At 40.1% G+C, this 12,468-nt stretch overlaps 1 long non-coding RNA gene across 1 annotated transcript; it reads right to left on the bottom strand.

Moving 5' to 3' along the window:
* Positions 1-3,420: 3,420 nt before the first annotated feature.
* On the bottom strand, positions 3,421-6,468 carry LOC112486893 (uncharacterized). The gene is made up of 2 exons (XR_003049459.1): positions 5,006-6,468; positions 3,421-3,731 (listed from the first exon to the last, which is right to left on the bottom strand). It is a non-coding gene; the product is annotated as an uncharacterized LOC112486893 (long non-coding RNA).
* Positions 6,469-12,468: the final 6,000 nt, after the last annotated feature.

The following is a 12,468-nucleotide window of genomic DNA, read 5'->3' as shown; positions in this document are numbered from 1 at the left end:
CCCCCTTCCAGCGATCTTTCCCTGTCTGTTAGCTCTCCAAGAATATGCCAGTCAGGTCCTGTGCAATCTGCATGCTGCCCTCCTGCCACCCTCCACCCCCTGATCACATCCACTGCTACTCTTCCGTTCTGTACATTCATTCGCAATTTCACATTTCACTTGTCTCTTCTCTTCCCTGCAAAATGTAATTTTTACATCACCCGTATATTCTCCACATGCAAGTCCTTAATTCTCACCCACGCTGACCTTTGGCCTGAACCATAAAACTCACTGTGTGCAGTGGTGTTAGTTCATGGCTCATAGTACAGTACAGTATGTGTGGTAACACCCTCGGGGCTCGCTGCCTACCAGGTTTGCAGTCTGATTTTGGTTCATATTTCTTAAAGGAACCAGAGATTAAGTAAGAGGATGTATGGATGTATGTTTCACAGCAACATTAGAAGACTGTATCATTTTTATATAATTATTTAAGCTGCATTTGTGCACCACTTCAGCCAAATTAGTGACTCTCTGTTTAAAACTACATTTTGAGTATTTCTATTATTACTATACTACACTATAAGTGATGCGACATAGTGGTTACTGCTCCGTTACAACAGTCACTAATTTTATTTTATTTATTTATTTATTTGTATCTCTCTACGAGGGTCTGTGATGGACGGGTGACTGTCCATGCTGGGAATTGCTATAAGATAAGTAGAGTAAAACAGTTGTTAGGTCTATCTGCCTTCCTTCCCTTCTGCCTGTGTCTGCTGGGCTAATCAGTGTCATCACACTCAGCTCTTGTTGATTAGTCTCACTCGTATCACCTGGTGCTCTGGGTATATATACCTGTCTCCTTCACTCAATCCTCGTTGTTTGATGGTTGATGATGTGTTATGTTGTTTGCTGTTGTTGTTCTGTGCCCATTCTTTTAGCTCCAACTTTGTGTTGATGTCTGTAGTCCATGCTGTTGTTCCTCAGTTTATGCTGCAGAAAGTCTGTGTTGTTTGTTCCTCACTGGCCTGAATGTCATTTTAAGTGGATATATTGAAGTTTGGACAAACTTTCTGCCACTTATCTTGCTCTCTTGAGTGCTGCATTTAGATTCCTGCCTGCTTCTAGTAACACATTTAGTTGTTGCTCAATGGCTACCTGCTTCAACCAAATAAAGTCATTGTCAAGGCTGCAGTATTTACGAACAGGTGTAATCATATCTCTTTAACTTTATTCAAAGTCCAGCAGTGATTTTAGTTTAAATTAGGAGATGAGGCTGCTGGTTTGATTCTGCCTTTGTGTAGATGTTCTTTCATTACTCTTTAAGGCCTGGAACCTTAAGATTTATGTTTTCATCCTAATAGTGTTTACAGTCACTCAATGTGACCATATATACAGCATCTGTTGTAGAAGTTAATGCCAGTAACAAGTTTAAGTGTCGGGTACAGTATTGATCCATAACTATGTAACAAACTTCTTTCTTAAATCAATAGCTGGTCTCTACTCCCAAAGAGAACTTATTAAAATTATTCATACTAAATATTGTGGAAAGTTTTTTTTTTTTTTACATTATAATGTAGCTGCAGTGGGTCACTGTGGGTCACAGGAAGAATATGAACTACTTCCCTGGAGTTATTTCTTCACTTAAAGAATAATTTAAAGATGTTGAACAGTTTATGCAGTGATTTAAAGTACATTTGGTTTCATATATTTTTTTATTACATGCCCTGACCTAAATAAGGTTCACAAGTAAGGTACTAAACATTTGTTAGCCAAATTATTTCCCCTTTTTCGGTCTTTCTGTGCATTTATCAGACCAGTGCTTGTCATCACTGACTGAAACCGCTGACGAGTGACTGAAGAGTGGACAGGCCAATTGGCAAATGTCCCCATGTTATTGAGTGCTATTGAGTGGCTGTGTAATCACACTGCATAAAGATTGATGTAACTCCACCGTAAGCCACATCTGCATGGTAACAAATGAGAGGAAACACACTGTAGCGAGACCTCCGTCGAAAAATGGGACTGATTAATGCAGACTCCTCCAGGGGTGAGGATGGAGGGATGGATGGATTGATGCTAAGGAGGAGAACCTGGCAGCTGGCTCCTCACGCTACAGGGAGAGCGACGAGAAAAGAGAACGTCCGGGGGCAGACATGCAGAAATGAATACACATAAACTACATGCACGTGGGGAGGATTTTGACTCTTTAATCTTGCCCTGTGTTGCTTTGATAAGGAAAGAAATCCCCCTCCTTGCAATGAAGATAGAGCTGTTCTCCTTTTGTCTTAAAGTTACCGGTATATTTATGCATGAGCTGTTTATTTGTGTCAGACATACAAATTAATTTCTCCCAGTCCTCCTAAAAAAATTCTTCTTCTGAGTTAAGTGTGACTTTGCAGAGTTTGGAGACATATTTTTACATTGGTTATACTGCACAGGCTGATAACAAATTGCCTGTTTGGCTCCAAGTGCATTTACAATCACAGACATGCTTACTCTCAGTACTTTATTTAAGTTTCTCAGAGAGTATGTGCAGCCAAAAACTGCAGTAGGTCACTTTGTATACAATGTGTTTTTACCTTTAAAAAAAAACTGCTGACAGAAGAGAAGAAGAATTCAAGAGGTTTTTTTTGTTGTTGTTTTTTTTTTTTTTACTGGCTCTCCACTAACATGAATACACTGTATGTGATTTCACTGTTGACACATCACTGTCAAGCAACTGTTCATTTTGGCAGGCTTTAATTAGAAGAATCCTCCCACTCATAACTCTAGAGCACATGTAAACACACACACACACACACACCACATAGTTGTTGTAGTTGTCAGGGTTGCAGAGCTGTTTTGAAGTTGCTTCCAGGCTTTGATGTCTCTGACCTTTTTTGGTCTGGGTTGTCACAAAGCGATGCAGAACCGGACTGTCAAGTTGCCATTGCTTGCTGCCACATTCGGGAGTGACTGCAGGAAGGAAGCCTTTTTTTTTTCTTCATTTACTTCAATTATTTCTGTGGCACACATTTGGAGCAGCCATGCAACGGAGCATTCTTGCATTTTCACAACCTGAGAGATTAATGCAGGAAGAATGCGAAGAGAAAATTAACAGCAGTTAATGTGTGTAGTGTTGGAAGAATTGACCTTTATTTTGAAATGTATCATCCTTAACAGTCTTAGTAAAATAGTACAAATAAATATACTTCTCAAAAGCCATAAACTGCCTATGATAACTTTCCTAACTACCTCACCACAATGGCTGGAGGCAGTGGAGCCTTTTACAAAGCTCCATGCTGATGCTACTAGACGTTTTAGTGTTGATCACACACCCATTTAGTCCTAAAAACACATTGCAACATGGTGGATTAGTAAGAGTGCTTATCCATGTGAGTGGTATCTTCATACATCTGTTTATGAGTGTGTCTGCTGGCATTTAATGCCTCTTTGGGCCTCTTTTTTTTTTTTTTTTACCCTCTCCTTCTCCTAGACAGTTACTCATGCACTTAATTTATGGCACACCTGCAGTGTGTGTGTGTGCATATGCATGTGTGTGTACATGTCTGTGGAGCCGACTGTGTGGTAACGCTCCGACTCGCCACGGAGCTGTTGCTGAAGGAATGCTGCCCCTCTGACTCACCTGATGATTTGTCTCTTACCTTGTGATCAGCGCAGCGAGCAAATCCCACACAATAGGAAGCCAGTGAGCAACAGCAGTGATTTTTAGAGCTCCACGGCAAAGAATGCAAGTAGCTCCCACAATAATGCTATGAATCGAAAGGCAACAAAGGTAACATAAGTCTCTCAATTTTCAGTCAAAATAATGAATGACAAGTTACTATATTTGAGATACAGAGATAGCTGGCTATAAAGTAAGAACATTCCCAGACAACACACTCATGCTTACCTCAGTCTAGTCCATCACTAGTCTTAGTCTTAACTCCTGGATATGCACTAGGACCACATAATCACATAATCAATGACTAAAGAGTTCAGTCCGCTGCCCTTTCTGAAGACAGACACTGACAGACAGGCAATGGGAAAAAGCCGAGTGGGTGGTATTTAAAGTTCACATGTGTAAAAGCTTTCAGCGTAAAGCCTTGGATGGATGGACACACTCATTTGCATTTCTGCTTCTTTATGTCCCACACACATACATACTGTACATGCACACACACAAACCCGGTATCTCTCTCCCTCTCTCTCTCTCATACTCCCTCTATCTTACCCAACTGTCAGATGTGTAAATACGGGCCATGCTTCCAGTAAAGCCTTTAGGCTAGCTAGACTACAAGCTAATTATGTGCAGGATTATTTAGAGAATGCAGTTGTTAGAACGGTCGCTCCTGCTCAGCTGAAGTAAAGAAGACAGCTCTCCAGATGGACAACATGTTCTATTGTGTATATCGTTCAACTGTACAAAAATTGGTCTCATAATGAGTGTTCAGCAGAAGTCGTCGTGTGTGAAACTGGCATCTTAACATTTAAAAAATAATTTTAAGTGATGTGATGGATCATATTTTTTAAACTAATCATTTAAGACATTTTTAAGGATACAAACAACAAACATCATTAGCAGTTTTGATAAACAAGTTTTTGGTCATGCGTGTCTAATTATCCTCATTGCGATCCACCACATTCCTGCATTTTTTTTGTAACCTGCCATTATCCTAGATCTATCCTAGAAAGCACCGGGGATGGCATTAAATCCCAAAAAACTATTTTCTTTTATTTCTACATACCTTGATATTATTGTAAAACTAAGCAACTTTCTTTGAATTGGAACTCAGATTTAACGTGAACCTTTTAATCTAACAAAACGAAAACTTTGTTAGATTAAAAAAATGGCTGGTAATATTCATCTGAACATGTCGACTGCTGTGGCATTGCATCATCTATTTTCCTCTAAATAAGATCAGAATTAATCAGAAAATAAACTCTTCAGGAAATATAAACTTCTTCACTGAAGGCTACAAACGGCTATGACCGTTTCTCATACACAGCCTATTTTTTTTTTCATGAGTTAAAATGAAAAACTCACGATGGGATTCCTTGTGACTTTCACTGCTCTGCCGTAAAGCCCAGGATTGTTCGATTTCTGCTGTGATGACTGTCCTTCAGCAAGGTTATCCCATCTCCTCTCATAATCTCTAGAGCGACGGCAGGCATTTTCTTTGACCTCATCAGGCTTAGTGTTTGCTCTGATAATGCATTATCAGCTCTTACAGACGTGTGTGTGTGTGTGTGACTTTCTCCCATTCAGATATAAAAAATCTAATAATTATGTCAATGTGACATTATTCTCTCTTTGACTCAGATCAGAAACATTCCAGTCAAAAAAGCTGAGAGGAAAGTTAGGTGAAAGAAGTATTCTGAACTAAAAAAGTAAATGTATGAATGGAGTGTGTATTTACACACAGGAACCCACACAAACCATTAAACACCAGTTTAAGGTTACAATTTTGTTGTGAAATCATCAGAGGAGTGAAAGTTTAGGAGAAAAATCTACAGTATGCAGCTGTTTGTCTGTGTTTGCTGTCATGTCTGCTTGCCGTCTGCAGAAATTAAACCATATGTTTGTGATAAGTAACAACACATGGCAGGAGTGTGGGATCCTGGGAAAACAGGAGAGAGATGAGGCCCATACATCCTGGGCCGGGAAGGAAATGAGGAAAAAAAAAAGGTAGAGAAGGATGACAAAACAGATCCCGACTTTATTAGCAGGACTCTGTGTCCGTTTGAGCTCAAGTTGTTGTTTATTAAAGTAATAAATGTTGATTTTCCCCAGTTTTTACGATGTTTTTTTTTTTACCTATGCTGTCTCACCAGGTGACAAAAACATTAGACGACCTGGATGAGATCAGTGTTGAAAAAAATGCCCATCGGGGAGTGACAGTCAACAGTCGCTGCAGAGCCCCCGCAGCCATGTGACAGTGATTTCGTCTAGTTGAAATAACAGCTGTTTGTGATTCCATGGGAAATTAGAAGCAAGATTCCTCTTGAGATGACAGCCGCTCACTACTCCATTTATCTCTGCCGTCTTCATATCTCTGATTATCTTATGGAAACAAACCATCTTCTTATTCCTACCGCTTTGGCGATGAGTGACGCTGTCACATGACTTCACCTCTCAGACTCTCAGATCAAAACGCGAGCCGTTGAATGCGTTTATCTTCGCCACTCTTTACTCTCTGACTCTTTCTTTTTATCCTGTCCTTTGCTGTCATTCATTATCACCTGTTGTCGGGTGTGTGTGTGTGTGTGTGTTTGCTTACGTGCACATGAAGCCATCCTCCTGTCTGCTCCGGTGCTGTGCTGAAATGATTAGTGGGGACGTTTTTATGATGCCTGCCTGACTCTGCTCTGTGGGCACGTGAATACATGCACAGGACCAGGGCCCAGCTTTTCTTCATCCCCAGCCTTTCCCTGCAGCAATCCCTGCCCCATCCCATAAAAATGATGCAGTGAGGCCGACTTAAAGAGGAGATCTGTAAAAGTAGCACGATTATGCCTCTTGTAAATTATTTTAAATTACTAAATATGTTTAATCCAAGTGTGTTGGTTTTGTCATTTTGAGCCACTCCGTAGTTCATTTGCTGTATTGTACTTCTAAAAATCATTACTAATTAATTTGTTGTTTATTATTGTACAATTTGTAACCAAATGTTGATGTGATGAAATATCACCGTAACATGTCAATATGACATCATCATGAGTTTGAGTTAATCCGTGAGGGATATGTTCCCAGTGAATAACACAAAAATAAAAATAACTTCCTATTGGCGCCTGGATTTCATTTTTTTATTTATTATTTATTTGTTATTTATTGGTTATTTATTTTCAAGCAAAATGACCACTGCATTTCTAACATTCTAACTAAACCTTATTTAGCCTTGGACAACATCTCAATGATGCAAAAGACTCACAGCTCTCATAGCAGCTGACAAATACATTTCATTATAGAGTTGAATACATTTAAATGGAGGTACCAAAGTGCATAAGTAACATTTACGGGAACTGGGAAAGTTAAGCAGTGTCTTTGAAGCGTGACCCGTATCACGGCTACAAACGCTAAACTCTGTGGAATGAAATGCACTGAGAACGTTTTTCCTTCTTACCATGAACCACCTGGGTTTGATGTGCATCTTTATTGTCCTCGTAGAAGAATTAATTGGTTATTTTAAAAAGATTATATTGGCCAACTGAGGAGTTTTACAAACTAAAAGGCATATTGACAGCATATGTGGCTCATAGTGAAAGAGGAGCAACACAAGGCGAGACGGAAACACAGCCTGAAATACTTTGGGCTCGAACACCTGAGCTGGAGGGAGGATTCTACAAAACTGATCTGTGTGTCTGCCGGCAATTTGTTCACCCTGAAAAAAGGGCCGTTAAATAAACAGTTGAGTCAGCATATGTGGGATTTTAATTGCGTGGATCGCAGCAAATGCCTTACTACTTGCTGAAATGTAAATAAAATGTCACATCAAGTGACATTTTTCCCAAAGATAAAGTCACTGCGAGAAAATAACGTCTCCACTGGCCACTCGGTGAACTGTGAGCAGTTGGCGCTCAAAGCTAAAGGCTACGTTGTCAAGTTACAACCACAAAAATAACTTCTCGCACCAGACTGCACATTGGCCACCAGTACTCCCACAAATACGCACTCATTCATCAAATCAATGTATTCCCCTCCCATTCACCGAGATCTCCTCCAGCAGAGAACAGCACAGCCCAGCGCAGCAGCGTGCTAGACATGTCTGTTGGAGACTTCACAATGGTTCAGCAAGCAAACATACTTCCCTTAAGGCCCTTGGGACAAACACAGCATCAAGCAGAGGGACTGCAGAACTGGATGCTGCTGATTTTTTATATATTATTTTATTTTCTTACTCTCCTCTTTCTGTGTGTATTTCAGTGCTTGTGTGAATATATCTCAGTATACTGTGTGTTACTGCATAGTTTTATCTACTGCATTTCCTTATCAACAGATCAAACTGCAAAGTGCATGCACTTGCATGATTGCTCATTAGCGTTAATAAAAGTAATAAATAAACACATCATATAAACACACACACACACACATATATATATATATAAGCAATTTCCATTCTTAGATGTGAGCACCCAGTGCATGTGTCTTATGTAATACACTACAGAACAAAGCAAGAGCTCCTTGTTTTGGAGGAAAGGCATCACCACAGGGTTGGCTGAATGACAAGATTTTATCCCGAGGCAGTGATGCATATATTAATATATTTGCAGTACACAATGAAACACATACAACGGAACAATATTATATATTTTTTATTATTATTTTAATTTTCCTATTTTGCAGCATTTGCTGAACTGCTTTGACTTAAACCATCAACTCCTGTGGGCATCAATTATCTTTTCTCGTTGATAACTAATCATTAATTATGTAATACGCTGCAGCAGAGAGGAAGTCAGGCAGACCTAACTTAGGGCACAATAATAGTCATTTATCAATCAAATCCAAGTTTAATACTTTTTCATAATTAATGCCACGAAATCAAAGTTACTTTACTAGAACATCAGTTTTTCTTTTTTTCTTTTCTTTTTTTTTTTTTTTTTAGGCAAAAGCAACAGTGTTTTAGATCCTGACAGTGACAGTCCTCAAAGTGCAGCAGACACACAGTCATCCATGGGTTGGCATGATTCAAACAGCAGTAAGGTGGGGAGACAGGGGGGTGTCCACCCGGGCTGGCAGTTCACACCGAGGCTGTCAGTGGAAGCAGAGAGGCTAGACATCCTTAACGTTCCACGGAATGGCACCTTCCAGAGCAGCCGCCCTGTCTAACTGTTCCCTGGGCCCCAGATAAGAAGCTCATCCGTCATCTACTGGAGCATTAAATTTTAACTCTGGTTACCAAGTGTGGCCATTCAAACTTTTATCTCAAACCTTCTTTATCTTCTTTTCATTAAGTTCTCATGCACTAATAGCCCTGCGAGTCTCCGCCGGGGTAAGGATGATGTTCTGAATAATGAAAGCTCATTATTTCTCCACAGAATGCTTGTTAATTCAAATGATGATATTAAAACTATAGTAGCCCTCAGCAGTCGAGTGATTTCTAGCATACTTTATCATGTATCAATATATACTCTGTTTGTCAAAACTGCCCCGAGCCTGGGCTGACATTCTCCTCCCGTGGAGTGGAGTTCTTCAGCGGGGTCTGCAATACTCCAAGGTGACAACTGGCAGAGTTTGTGCCTGTAGGAGATCGGGGATGGGGGGACAGGGTGGGGGTGGGGGGATTAAGGCAGTGATGGGGAGAGGGATGAGACTGAGAGAGCTGTCATTTTGCTCTTATGTCTATTCAACATTTTTCCATCACGCACACAAGACAGATCCCACCCCCAGACTCACCCGCCCCACACATACTGCACACACAACCTCGTCTCTCTCTCTCGCATGGTTTTTGTACGTGTGTCTATACTGTATATACTGTACACACATGCACCAAACAACAATTGTCATTAACCTTTTCCCTTTGCTTTAAGGCACTGCTGGCACCCGAGGCCGTTAGCCTCTCTATTTAAGAATTAATTTAGATATCATTATTTGTTCATTCGTCATAATTAAACCATCCCAGTAAACATTACACAAACTGTTATCTACAGATGTAACACTGGATCGTACGATTCTCTCCTCATTATTTGCAATGTTTACAGAAGAATGTAAATGCACTGCAATGATGAGGTACAGCTGGTAAAAATAGATGCACAAGTGTTTACACCTAATGAAGAATTAATGAATTAATGTCAAGTTTATCATTTCAACTGAACCTGCTGTCGCCCGTGCTTCCAGGTGACCTAGAATTGTCCAGCTTCACAGCTAAAGCACGCTGCTCTCATATTCCCATACCTGAAGTGCAACATTTTCAAAACATGCCTGTAGCTCTTCGCTTGAAATGCATATCTGGGGGTTAGGTGTGATGTCAGTTATCTTTTTAACAAATTGTAAGGGCGTATTTAGTCTGAAAAAATTAAACCAGAGAAGAGAGACTTTGAAACGACCCGTGTTCCATAGGTGATGCACTTTGGATGTGGCATGTTAACATAGCAGCTAACGCATGCCAGGTATGAGTGTTTGTGTGTGTTTCAGATAAACGCCCTGTATATGCATGCATTTGCAATGTTATATGTGTGCTTGTTCCTTTGGGCTTGATGAGTGGGACAGTTAATAATTAAGTAACTGAATTCTCACACAACAGAGGACACTACAACAACAAGCCGCACAGGTCTGACTGGTTAGTTCACCCCTCTGCAGCTTGTAATACGCCCCCAGGCCAACCCATCATGACTATCTGTAAGCGTCAGCTGCAGGCGTCAGGTTTCAAAAGGGAGAGCCTCAGGCACCATGTCACTAAGACACAGGCCCCGGAGGCCTGCAGTGTTATACACATCTGCACAACACACACTCCAATTTATTTTTTAAATGTGTCTTTGTAGATAAACAGGACCTCAAACTGACCGACATCTTGAAAATAAATTATTCGGTTAGAGCAGGAGTGGAGGTCAGAATTTCAGTTAATTCTGGCGTTTAAAGGATGGATGAAATGGGAATAGATGGCGGGAAGGGGGTAAGTGTGAGGGTGTTGGTGCAACAGTCGAAGGGTTAGGGGTTGGAGGTTGAAACTCAGGTCTAACCTCATGTTTGCAGGTTGCAACTGCTCCTACTGGTCATGTATTGTGTGACAGAGATGTGAAGCACTGGACATACTGGTCAAAACTGAACTCCCAGGTTACTTAATGTCATTGTTTTCAGTGCTTCAAAAAAAAAATTTAATTTTAAAAATTTTATAGAGATGAAAGCAAAACCAGTATTTTTAGTTTATTTATTTGTGTAAAGTGTATGTCAGTCTCATGTGTGTTTTTTTGTACATATACTAAATATTCAGCCAATGGCCTGCAGCCAAATACTTACAGAGTTGGCAAGATCCAGAGTTTTGACACTTTGACCAAATTAGTCTGTTGTGCTTGAGTAGGTACAAAACCTAGTCAGTTTTCTTTTTTCGTTTTAATCCAGTGTTTATTACATTTTCTTCTTTAATACATCTTTTAAAACAATGTTTATGACAGTTGTTCCCTGTTTCCTAACTTCTTGAATATATATAATATACCAAAATAAGTTGGGTTTTTTTTCTCTTCTTTAGTGTTTCAAATGTTTAGAAACCTTCAGTGAACTAACAATTCTGATTTAGTGGCTTCAAATAAAAATGATGAAGCTGCCCATTGCGTGTCTTGAAATTCTCAAGGAAAGTCTCGTCTGAAAGTGTTAGCTAGACTGATATGAGGCAACAACTACAATACAAAAAATATTTTATTATAGTCCTTTAAGTTGTTGTGTTTTTCTAATTTTGTTTTTTTGTTTTTTTGTTTTTTTACATTGAGCTCCAATAGGGTCACAGGATTTAAATTTCCATTTCAGTGGTTCTGGGAGTACAAACAGAAACTGACTTGACTTGACATCGTGCCAGAGCTTATGCTTCATTTAATTTCATGTCTGTAGACGTACACGTACTTTGAGATATTTGGGGATGCTCAGATGTCAAAACAAATCTTGAACACCTAAAGTGGTTCACACACATTGACTTTTTGAACTGAGGTGAGTAAGTTCTGCATCGTTGAAATGTTGAAATGATGCACTAATATTTGGCAATAAATAAAAGTGTAAAGATTGATTGATTGATAGACTCACCTGATTACAAAGTGCAAAAAAAAAAAAAAACCACAGTGAACATGGGAAGTGTCTTTCCCAAGTTGCTGTTAGTTATATTTCAGTTATGTTTCCGTTGGCTTATGTTGTGCAGACCTGCTGGGATCCTAAGCTCCCCCGTTTCTCCTCCCCCTCTTTCTTCCCAGTATACAGTATGAAGCAAACAGAGTGGAAACTGTTGTCTTACCTGATAATGGATTTTGGTGCCCTCCCTGCAGGCATGTATGGTTGGCAGATACTGAATGCCAGTGTGAGATCAATGGCAGAACAGGGGGACAGGAAAGGGAGGAGTTACAGAAGGAGGCAGCGAGAGAAGATGAAGAAGAAATGTGCTGGATAAAAAAAGAAATCCCGTCGCTGCTCCTGTTGGCGAGGTGGGTAGGGTAAAGCCGTCGTCGTAATCTGTTGTCAAGACACAAGGCCGCTGTAATGTCTTCCATCAGCAAGTGGATTATGTGCGGAGGAATTGTTATTTACACCAGCCTTACTTTTATGTGTCACCCAGCTTAAAAGTTAATAGCATTTAGCTCAACAATAGCTGCGCCACATCAAACCCTGTTTGCAGCATAACAATCTACAAGTGAGGTGCCATTGAAGTGCACTTGTTCCAAGCCCTTCACAATGGGGTGTTCCCTGAGCTAATTAGCTGACGCCTGCCTATCTGCACACCACACATGTCCATTGTTGCTGTCACTGCACAAATCTCTGCCTCACTGTAATAAAGCAGACTATTGTCTGTTCAGGTTGTCTTCAATAATCCTATA

Source organism: Cynoglossus semilaevis, chromosome 3, assembly GCF_000523025.1.
Source record: "Cynoglossus semilaevis isolate Cse_v1.0 chromosome 3, Cse_v1.0, whole genome shotgun sequence".
Classification (NCBI taxonomy): domain Eukaryota; kingdom Metazoa; phylum Chordata; class Actinopteri; order Pleuronectiformes; family Cynoglossidae; genus Cynoglossus; species Cynoglossus semilaevis.
This window is presented reverse-complemented; position numbering and strand designations above follow the sequence as displayed.